The 12,040-nt window shown below is 30.0% G+C and overlaps 1 protein-coding gene across 2 annotated transcripts in view; it reads left to right on the top strand.

Annotated features, from left to right (window-relative positions):
• Window positions 1-1,324: 1,324 nt before the first annotated feature.
• The window catches only part of LOC117173217, a 123,993-nt gene continuing 113,277 nt past the window's right edge, over window positions 1,325-12,040 (top strand). For both annotated transcript variants that reach the window (XM_033361683.1, XM_033361674.1), the window contains exon 1: window positions 1,325-1,549. The gene's annotated coding sequence lies outside the window, so the exon portion shown is untranslated. The remainder of the gene's footprint in view (window positions 1,550-12,040) is intronic.

Here is a 12,040-nt window from a genome sequence, read left to right as displayed (position 1 = left end):
TGTATTGATGCGTGTGCGTCTGTCTCATGCAAAATAAATGATCCAGGAATTATATATACTGCCTGACCATTTCAGGCAAAGTGTATTTTCTATTACTTATTATACATACATCACCTAGGAATTTTATATAATACCCGGCACGAGGTTAGGTAACTCATATAATAACCATTCATCATTTTGGATTTTAATTTTGAGTATAAGGTCAGAATAAATAATTTAATAGATTTTTTATTAAAACAAACTTTTCGGCGCACAATGGTGGCCCGCATCAGTAGTTAATTAAAGAAAATGATTTTAACCCTTTTTCATTAAAAAAAATAAATTGTTTTTTTTTTAAATTTTTAGAACTCCTATTTTTTCTTCAATTTTTAGATTTATAAAAAACATCTGGGATAAAAGTTTGAAAGTAATTTAGATTGAATTGGAAATTTAAATTTAACTATATTTTCATTGAAATAACCTATATTTATAATCTCAGTTAAGTCTGTCATTACTTACAATGCCTGGATAGTTTTGGAAATGAGCAATTACATGTCAAATCATTAAGATTAGCACGGAAAGAAAAAAATAAATTTTGTAAGTTTCTTTCTGAATCGTTAATATTAGGTGAATTTAGTTGGAATTTCATAAAATATTACTTAAAAACTTTAAACTAATTTTTTTAATATGACCCTCATAAGTCTACTTAGAAAGGTTCCAAAAAACTTCATAAGTAATAAATTGAGTTTTGGTAGCTTTTGGCGCTAACTAATATATGATTTTTACATTTTTATCCTTATAAGAAGGTATTGGTTTTTTCATAATTGAAAATTCTTTTGACAGCCGTTTATAGAAGATCAAAGTAGGAAAAATTTATTTTAATTATTTCTTTTTATAAAATAAAAATTACCGACGTTATAGTATTTTCAAAATCTAAAAAAATAAATGAAAATGAACATTTGAAGCCAAACAAAGTGTGATATGGGAAAGAGTCAAGAGAATGTGACAACCAGACTGGGTTTCAAAATCTCCCTCTAGAAGGCAAATTAACGACATGTTTCAGCTTAGTTCCGGGTAAGATCCAATCATACGTTTTCTCGCACTCAGGCAAAAGCGCGGACTTTTACTTTATTAAGCAGAACTTAATATACCGGGATAAGATACGGACGCGTATCAGTCACGGATTTTTTACAATTATATTGCTCTTTGGAATCCGTTAAATGAGTAACATGTGATCATGGTACTATGTCTCGTTGCCTTTTGAGCTTTCAATTAATATAAATCGCTTCAAGTGCTCAGTGAAGTGGCTGTGGGTGTCACCAATCAACGATGTTCAATATTGTACGGAAAAGCTTGTCTGATTGCCAATGTTAAGGAACGTAACAGCTACAATTCTACTGTAAGCTTTTGAACCACATCTTTACCGAATTTCCCAAAGATTCAGCTTTGTTGCAACCAGATCTGTGGAAATCATGACATCGTTGGAGGATATCGTTAGAAGGATCTAATTGAACGTGTGATGATCGTGTTCGTCACATTAATTTCACCATAGGCTCGCTGACATTTCAATGTAAGTTTTGATCAAACTAATCTGTCTGTATTTTATATCTGCAATTTTCTAATGTGATTTATTTTATGCGTGTTTAGATTTTGTTTTATGCATCCTCGTATTTTGTTTATTGCGTTGTATTTTCTTCTGATTTATTTATTTGTATACGTTTTATTTAAATTTCATGTTGAGTTATTGTTTGTTAATGTTCAGTAATCGTTTCCGAATAATGTTTCATAACACGAAGCGAAACTTGCGTTTTTATTAATATTAAATATCCGGAAAAAAATCGTGAGAAAAGGAATGAGTGATTTGCGCGCGAATTAATTTTAATGTTTTATTTTGTCGATATTCAAATTCTTCTTTTTTTGTGTTTGTTTTATTTTGTTGATAATTTTATCTAGAGAAAAAGGGAAAACTTTAAATCACCAACATTGATCTAAATTTCGAGAATTCTCATTATAATAAATATATCTTATTGCAAAATATTGACGTTATCACTGATTTTGCATGTTCACACACATCAATTCAAGTCTAAAAACGTAATTTAGAATGACGAATTAGCCTCATTTCCAAAAGGTCAATAGAGTGGATTTCCGAATATTGAAGGTAAGCAGAACGTGGAAAATCGATTAGGTATAGTAGACAGTAGAAAGATTAAAATTGATAATATTTGTCACGTAAGTCCAATCAAAATTATTTCATGAATTTTTTTTTAAAGATCACTTTACGATAACGATAGATAGATATATGGAAGAAATACCAGAAAAGAGGGAATTCATTATAGAAAGAAAAACGTTACTTTTTTCAGGCCCTACAAGACTGTCTAAACAATTTTTGATTTTTCTCATTCTAATGAGAAAGTAGTGGTTTTATGTAAAAGATGACTTTCGTAGATTCCATCAAATGTCGACGTTCTGAGACACCATGAGTAAAAAAAATAGCTTTTACGTCAATGTCTGCCTTTCGTCGTGTAGTTCTTGTCGTCGTTGTTGTCGTTGTCGTAGTCTGTATTTTTTGATTAGTTTGCCCTTTGACATACTTCATAAGGATATGCAAAGAAAGGACGAATTCATTAGTCAGCTTCTGTCGAGAGCTATTTATAGTACACGAAAATATGAACAATTTATCCTTATTACTTTTTTGATTAAATAAAAGTTACCAAAGTTATAGCATTTTAATTTCAAATTTTGATTTCAAAAAAACGAATGCAAAAGCAATAACTTCATTTTGTGTTCAAGTGAAGCAAGATAGGAAAACAGATAGATTGAAAAAATTTGTGCATCTGAAAAATAATAGTAAATTTTTCAGGAATTACTTTTTTGAAGGATAAGCAGTTTTTGTTTTAATTTTGAGAAACAAGATTGAAAATAAGAAAATTATATTTGTGTACAAAGGAATCAAGCTACGAGAATGAGTGAGACAAAACTTATTGAGTCAAAAAATATTTACAAATCTTTTACGATTTTTTTATAGAAAGCGTAGTTCTTCTTTAAATAGTAAAAAAAAACAAGATTAAAAATAAAAAAATTACGAAAACAAGGCAATACAAATAAAAATGTTTCAATACCCATGCATATTATGAACTGTAATGAGATAAATACGTCAACAAACGCGAAGCGCGAGAACCAACAATCGCGCGCTCTAAAAGCACTCAAACTAGCGAGAAAAGAGAGCCGCGCGCGCAGCGGTATTTAAACATAGATGGTTCATAATACTTCTTTCTATTGATAATTGGATGTTCATATAGCTTATTTTAACAATTTATTAGTGTTTTAGCAAAGTGTTTCAAATGTAGAGTTAGAAAGTCGCAGTTTTTTAAAATTTTTTCAACTTACTATCGAATGCTTAGTTAGAGGGAATAAATAATGAATTTCTTGTCACATAATTAATTGTTTAAACAATTGATTATTAGTTATTACAGTATTCTCTTAGAACAATGCTAGATAGTTGCGGTTTCGTCTATAATGTTCAACTTTGTATCCACTTTTCACACAGGAAGAAGACGAAATATAATATTTTCAGCAATTTGAGAGTAATTCAGTATACACTATATATATATATATATATGTGCGTGTATGTGTGTGTCTTTTTCGCACTTACGAAATGGAAGTAAAAACTGTTTGAAACATTTGAATGTGTCACATCGGAAACGATGACCATATTAACTCTGTTGAATCTTATTTTGTTTCCATAAAAAGAAAACCAACATCGAACTCTGGCTGTGTCTCAAAACTGATTTGATACATAGACCTTCGCCTTGCTTTTGTGGCCACGACAGGTAAAACGGCGGTTACTTGTCTCAAAGTCGAGCCTTCTCTTGACTAAGGCCAAGTTTACTCTTCTCAAGACGAGCCTTGTCTTGGCTCAGATGGCCGGCATAAGCTTGTCTCAAGACAAACCTTTTTTTTACTCACAAATGAGATTAAAATTGATGAATGAAAAATGTCTAATTATTTAATTAGTTATTTTTGATTAAAAAATTCAGAATCTGTGGGTTTGAGCGAGCATTGACCTTAGAAGTTTTATTCAAAAAATCTGCCCGTTTCGCGGGAACAATTTCATTGCGCGCTACGCGCGCAGCTCGCTAGTTTGAGCGCGCCTAGGGCGCGCGACGGTTGAATGTCGCGCTTCACGCTTAATAATAGGTTACTTCACGCTCCGCGCCCGGATATTTGTTCTTTGCATTTAGAATGCTTGAATTAAACTTTATCAAAAATATCTCTTTTAGATGGCAGTATTTTAATACGTCTTCATATTATGAATTATCTACCTAATTAAGTATGTCGAAGATTAAGTTTCTCAAAGCTGTGTAGGCTTTGAGGTACACATTCTCATCGTGACACTCGCGCTACGCGCTCGATTTTTGACCGACATTTGTAAACATGTTTTGTTTAATCTGTTTTTCTCATATAATCTTGTAGGGCTTTTAAAAATAAATTTTTTTCCTTTCTTGACTTTTTTTCATATCGTGCGTTTTTTGGCTCAAAATTTTGATTTTCGTTTGATTTAAAAAGTTTGGAAATGCTATAACTCTGAGAATTTTCTTTTTATCGAAATAAGGCATTAGGATAAATTGTTTTGTTCCTTTTAGTATTATAAATAACCGTGCAGAGAATTTTCAAATTCAAAAAAAAGTAGTCTCGAAGATTTTCAAAATGCGCTCACTTTTTGAATTTTTATCAAAAATGGCTGGTTGACGAAGTCGTACTTTCTTTTAAACTTACAAAAGTGTGCTAAAGATGGATTTGATCCGTTTATTTTTTCGAGAGTCATCGTGTTTACGGACGGACGGTCACACGGAAAGACAGATAGACATCATGAAAACTTGATTTTCGGATTCAGGGGGTCTCGAAACGTGGAGATCCGTTGAAAAATTGTAATGTCAGATTACCGAAAATTCTAATACTTTCTCAATCATAAATGATAAGAATGTAAAAAATTAAAATAGTTCAATTTTTAACAAAATTCATGAATGTTGAATAAAAATCGACGAATTCTGAGCGATGAATATAATGGTTTACATTATTTTAACCAAGAGAGATTTTCATTTGAAAATAAACACAATTTACCAAAAAGACGAATTTTCAAGAAAATAGTTGACCTGTGAAACTTGTCCAAGTGACTGCAAAAGTCGTAACTAAGTTAAGTTGCAAGTTAGCCCATACCCAAATAAAAATGCTTCGACTTGAGTTCGTTTCCAAGAGAGCGATGTCTGTCAGCGTCTCAAAACTGAGTCTAGACATAGGCCACCGTCTTACCTTCATGGCCACGACAGGCAAAACGGCGTTTACTTTGTCTTAAGTCGAGCCTTGTCTTGTCTAAGACGACGTTTACTTCCCTCAAGACGAGCCTTGTGTTGGCTGAGATCTTCGAACATTTTTCGGCTCATGAATGAGATTAAAATTGATAAATAACAAATTTGTAATTATTGAATTATTTATTTTTTAATAAAATTCCGAATCGGTTGGTCTGAACGAGTATAACCCTTAAAAATTATCTTAAAAAAATATAAATTGTAACTTTCTGGCAGGATCTCCTAAGCCGTTAGAAATACGTCAAAGGAAACAACATTTTCGGTATCATGGTCATCATCTCTAATCAAAGATTAGCTCTTATGCTCCTTTTTGTTAGGAAAGGTATAAACTAAAAGTTATAAACCGCTCGCCTCGGAGTCATACAAATTCGACTCAAAAGATGAATTTATGTCTTCAAGGCATAGAAACTGGTCCCTAAGATATGAATTAAAGTCTGGCTCGATCTCAAAACAGAATTTATGTAAATTTTATGCAGGTGAACGAAAAAATTATTAGGATATCATGAACCCCTGAATTAGGGGTTGAAATGAGGGGTAAGTCGCTAAAAATCAGAAAATTGGTTGAAAAACATTGTAGAGGGTTTTCGTGAGTGGTAAAAACGATTTCAGTAACCATTTTTTTTTAATCCTCAACTTTATGGAGGGTTTTTCGCTTTTATTCTCCTCTCTAGGGGTGGAAATGAAAAGCAAGAATCTGAAAACGCAAAATATCGCAGAATACAATTGCAAATCGTTTTCGTGATGGTTGAATAACATTACTTATTAGATTGTTAATTGTATAACTTTAAGATAAAGCGCGTAATCCAATTATTTTTCCGAAAGAATACCGTTTTATAAAACGAGTATCATTATTTTTTAGTGAAATTCAGATTGTGTGAGAATATAGTGTAAATCAAGCAGATTATTTATAATTCTCCAGTAAGTATGATTTCACTATTTTTAAGAAATATGCGGTAACAACAATCTATGTTTTCTTACTTTTTTTGCATGCAAAAAATATAGATATTATAATACAATATTATAATATCTATACCTTTTTGAATAAATTATAATAAAAAATGCTTGGAGTTGTCTCTTATTATATAATTAATTAAATAAATTATTCGTACAATATCGTACCAATATTGTATCAATAAATTATTAAAATAATCATATAATTAGCTATCTTAAAATTGTATGTAATTAAAAACTATATTAATTATAAAAATGGTAACGTTGGAAATGAAAGTTGTTTATTCTCGAACCTCAGTTGTTTTTGGGTACAGCTGAGAATATGAAATAAAAACAAATAGTACAATCTCGAATGAGTTAGGATAGAGAAAAAATGCGCTGCGCAAGGAATAAAACACCCAAAAAAGGTGACGTGCTGAGGAACTGTCAAATAATGAACACTACGATAATGTTAAAGTATTTGTAATAGCTTTAAATATTCTTAAGAAGAGATTAGAAAATGATGTATTTGACAATGAATCGATGGAAGTTGACGAGTCGAGTGATCAAGACACCAAAAATAACAGTTTCAATGTAGTTGAAAAGCACACCAATAAATCAGCTTAACTCTATGCTTGGAGCTTAAATTATTAAAAAGTTATCAAAAAAATTTTATTTTTATTAATTCATTAAATTTAATAATAACGTTAATAAAAAACCTTATCTTTCACTATAAATTTCAAAGTAATTTATGAAATTCTAAATAGAAGGTTCAATGTTTTATACATTCGATGCATCTTCTCCTTTTGTGTATACAACTTTATCAAACGCACTCGATTTAACTATCAGCATGGTATACAGAAAATTAGGATTATTTGATTAATTAATTTTCTAACATCGCTGTTTCACTTAAAGTATTTAAATTTTATTTTCAATTGCTTATATTAATAAAAAAATTTGTTTCTCAGTTAAAATCCCATACTTTTTAAAAAAAGGTAGAGGTCGCCGTTCCACTGCAACAGTTTCTAGAAATGACTGCTGAAAGATTATGCGAAGCTTTTACATCAGACTGGCCAAAAAATGCTATGAATAGCATCAATTTGTCGTTAACGACTGGCTTTGATGGTGCCTCTGGATATATAAACCCTTAACAGAAATTTCACTATGAGGAGAATGATGACCGAAGTCCACATCAGTCGCTTTTTGTATGCGGAGCACAAATTATTCAACTCAAAAGTCTGTCTATTCCGAAATATTTCAGGAATAATCCTACACCTCAAAGCAATCGATTTGTTCGGCCTTTGAAAATCGCGCATTGAAAAGAAGATAATGAAATGGCTCTAGAAGAGTACAATCGTTTGGGCGAAGAAATTAAACATCTTAAGACTTTCAAATTTATAATGAGCAACGGTGTTACAGTGAAGGTTGAATTTTCAGTGTCAAGACTTCACACCAAAGGGAGGATCACTATCCCATGGCTTAGGTCTTTTACACTGCGAAATAAAATTTTTTTACTATTTGCTTCATATTGCGTATAAAAAACAAGTGAAAATATGGGATGTGACCCAAATATAAAAGGTAGATTTTTTAATGAAATTTTTTTTCAATTATATATTAATTAATGTTAATGAGCAATATAATAATTTTAGAGACTGTTGAGTTGCACGCCAATCAGGTGAGAATTAGATTATATGATGGTTTTAAAATAAGAGTTGCTCAAGTAATACAAGGCAAAGGAACGTCGAACAATGGAAATCTCTCTCGTAAATTTCTTGACAGACCCGACGACGTTGCCAAAGCTCTAGATATAGATGAGCAGTTAGTATGCACTCTCGCTACCATCATAAAGGTTTATAGAAGTACCTTAAAGATTGAAGTAGATGAGCTTAAAATTTTTAGTAATTTAGTTTACAAACTCCACTATCTAAGATATCCATGGGCTCGCATAAACCCTACTGTGCGTAAGTTTTTAGAACATGGTCCTGATATTGTGAGGCAGTTTCCCATGCCTATTGCGTTTTATGCGGAAGATGCTCTCAAATGTGTGCACAAAATTAACAGAGGAACAGTTCGGGAACATTTGAGAAGAAGTAGTAGAGAAAACACTATTCTGGACACTTTCAACAGGTCAGTATACCTGTCTGACCCGATCATATCAATGGTATATTTGGATAGAAGGCTGCAATGTTAAAAATAATATTAAATATAATATACCCATGTGCATTAAAATTAATATATCAATGATATGAAATCGCCATTAAGAGCGCCTATATTAAATTAAATATAAACATTCATGTTAATCACTTACAAGAAAAATCATATAATTCCATTTTTCACAAATTCAAAATAAGTTTAGCAGTAATTATCGATTGTAAATAATAAAACATGATATCTTCTTTTTGTTACCCAGAAATACAATTGGATTTCCAGTAAAAAAGTTCAATTAAACAAATAGATAACAGACCTAACCTACAATTAACTGTCTTCGCCTTAAATTTTGACTATTGAGGGCGAAATAAGGAAAAAGTTTTACCCGTACATTGCACTTTCAGAATAAATAATAATTCAGTCGACAAATTCTAGATTATAAATTTAATTGAGAATATTTGTCAAGATTTAAAGAAATTAAAGCGTGTTGAGTGTTCACGCACATTGCTATATTGACCTGTATATTAAATTTAATACACATTTATGTTTAATTCACTAAACCAATGCATGCAGTTCAGTAGCGGTAGTGCATATTTGCTTCACACACATGTATATAAAACCTCGTACAGATTTTTCTAACAGTGTGGACATGCATAAGAAAAGAACAATTCCTAAAGAGTTTAAACGCTTTTTGGTGTCAGGGTAAGGTACAAGATTTAATAATAATTATCATAATGAATATAATTATTTAATTAGAAAAAATTTCGATTTTCAGACAGAGGACTGAGCCTAAAGACAGCAGTAATGAAGATTGATAGAAGAATAATTGTTAAAATAAGAAAGAGTGTTGTGTCAAAACAAAAATTTCATTATGAAAGTTTAATAAACATTACTTAATTATCAATAGAAAATTACAAGTTATCAGAAATTATTTTCTAAATAACATTTTTATAGTAATAAGGTCTTCCAAACGCCTTCTTCGAATATATCTTAGAGTGATGGAAACGAGAAACCATTTACACAGTAGAGAATAATGCAGAAATGGTTGCCGAAATTACATTAAATAAACTCCCACGAAAATCATTTGCATCGTCAACATCGTCAAAAAAGTATGATACAAATGAAAATCCGCAAATGAATTGATTGAATTTATATACATATATATATATAATGTTAATATATTATTATATTATTTTCAACCTTTTTTCCGCAGTCAATAGTTTTGAAACAAAAATCTATTTTGATTTTTATAAAATTGTTTGATAAGGTTTTATGACAGTCAGAATGACCCTTTTTGTTAGGGCAGGTATATACTCGAAGTTATAAACCGCTCGTGTTGGAGTGATACAAATTTGATTCAAGAGATAAATTTATGTCTTCAAGAAATAGAAGCTTGTGTCCAAGACATCAATTGAAGTCTTGCTCGATCTCAAAACTGAGACATGCTCAAGTCTAACTTTTCGACTTCAGCATGTCTTTATTGGGAGCAATTCAAGTCGAACTCAAGTCGAAACATTTTTACTTGGAAAAGCTCTATATTCTCCGTTGAATTGTTAGTTTCTCTTTTAACGCTCTTCAATTTTAACAGACAAAATATGTGACGTCGTTGCCTCGACGCCTGTGCCCTTCCCGTATGAAAAAGTAGTATTAGTAAGTATTGAAGTTAATAATCTATATTAAAGTGCAATTTTTCGAGGCTAAAATCCTTTCAAATTTCACAACTTTTGTTCTTCAGAATTCATTTGTACTATTCAGAGGCTTAATTGAGACTTATTCCATAATTTTCTTTTGAAGAATACAACATAATAATATTTCAAGTTAACGGGGCCTTCACCCTACTTGATTTTGCAACTTACAACTATTTTATCATTAATTATTTATTTAAGGTTATTATAAATTTATTATTTTTGAAAAAATATATAAAATGCAAATACGTACTATACGTCTATGTGACTTGAAAATAAAATTAATTAATAATTTTATATTTATATAAGTTTCGAAGGCGAAAAAACAAACATTAGCACAGGTGGAAACACAAACCAAAGTCTCCCGCCTTTCTACCGGTTCTGCCGATAAATATCCTTGATTTCTCCCGGTTTAGATAAAAATTTACTTTTTTACGAAACACAGTTTATTCACATGTATGATTAATTTTGGAAATGGATAAGCATCAGCAAAACCCGTTTGCAAGAAATCAATTGACTTTGAAGCATATCAATAGTATAAAGAAATTTTTGTGTCTAATAAAGAAAAATGCAAAGATGCATTTTATTACATACTTGCATTAATTTCACGCTCGCAAATTCACGCCTCTGGATTTTCATTTTCTAACATGAAAAATATGCAAATTTAAAATAAAATTTAAACCATTTTTTTAATATTGTGTTTAACAATTTTTTAACAATAGTTAAGAATTTTGAATTGAAGGCTTCTAAAATAAAAAAATTATTGAACGATTTTCGACAATTTAATAAGAAAAAAAAATAGATTGTATAGTTTCCAAATCAAAGCCCTAAAAAGTAAACAATTTTATTTTGAATTAAAGAATCACGAAATTAAATTATTTACGATTAGAAATTTAGAAAATAGGGCAATACCAAAACTTTAAGGATTGAATTTTTTAACATTTGATAATACTAAATTCAGAGAAATTGAAATTGTATTATTTGTACTTAAAAACGTTTAAAATTAAATAATTAAAAACTGCAAATTATTGAATATGAAAAATTCTAAATTGAAGGCAGTTAAGCTTCGAAGATTTAATATTGCAAACTAAATTAAATCTTTCAAAGTGAAAGCTTCTGAAATTCTGGAATTTTTGATTATTATTACACAAAGAAATTATAATTTGACATTCAAGCTAATTAGAGGATTTTTATAAAATCAAAGAATGTATTGAATTATACTTAACAAACTTTCAAACTAAATAGTAATTTTAATGGAAAACATAAGAAATGAAAAAATTTTTGCACCAGAACCTTGAAACTGAAACGAATGCGAACTCCATTTCAAACTGGCAAAATTTATAGCCATCAAACATTTTGATAATTAATCGTTCAAAATGTAAATACAGAACTATACAATTATTCTAACCATTTACAATTACCGAAATGATGGATTTATTGCTGTATCCATTTCAGTTGCATAGTTTAATGTTGGTCTTTTGTTATTTTAAAGCTAATTTTCAATTTTTTAAATTCAAATTTTTCTTTAAAACTATTATTCATTCTTGACATCGTTCAACCAAATGCTTTCCAATTTCAAATAATTTATTAGTTTAAATTTTCAACTAAAAATCGAAGAATTTTAATTATTTGAATTTGAAACTACAATATTGTGAAATTTCGAACCTTCGAGAATTAGTCTGAAAAGTAATTTAAGAAAAAACCTTATTTTCAAGGCATCAGATTGAATTTTTTCAGAAAAGCGCACTCAAAGCCATAATTTCTAATGAAACTTATAGATATTTTCAAGATGATAAATATAATATTATTAATGAGTATCATATCTCGTAGTACGAGGGTAGTTCAATAAGTCCTTAGAATGAAGTATAAAAACAATTTTTTTTGGGTAAATTTTTTTTTATTTTTCAAAATAATCTCCTTGGAGCTCTATAC

This window comes from Belonocnema kinseyi, chromosome 1 (assembly GCF_010883055.1).
Source record: "Belonocnema kinseyi isolate 2016_QV_RU_SX_M_011 chromosome 1, B_treatae_v1, whole genome shotgun sequence".
Lineage (NCBI taxonomy): Eukaryota > Metazoa > Arthropoda > Insecta > Hymenoptera > Cynipidae > Belonocnema > Belonocnema kinseyi.
Note: the sequence above shows the minus strand (reverse complement) of the source record. Positions and strands in the feature narration are given on the sequence as shown.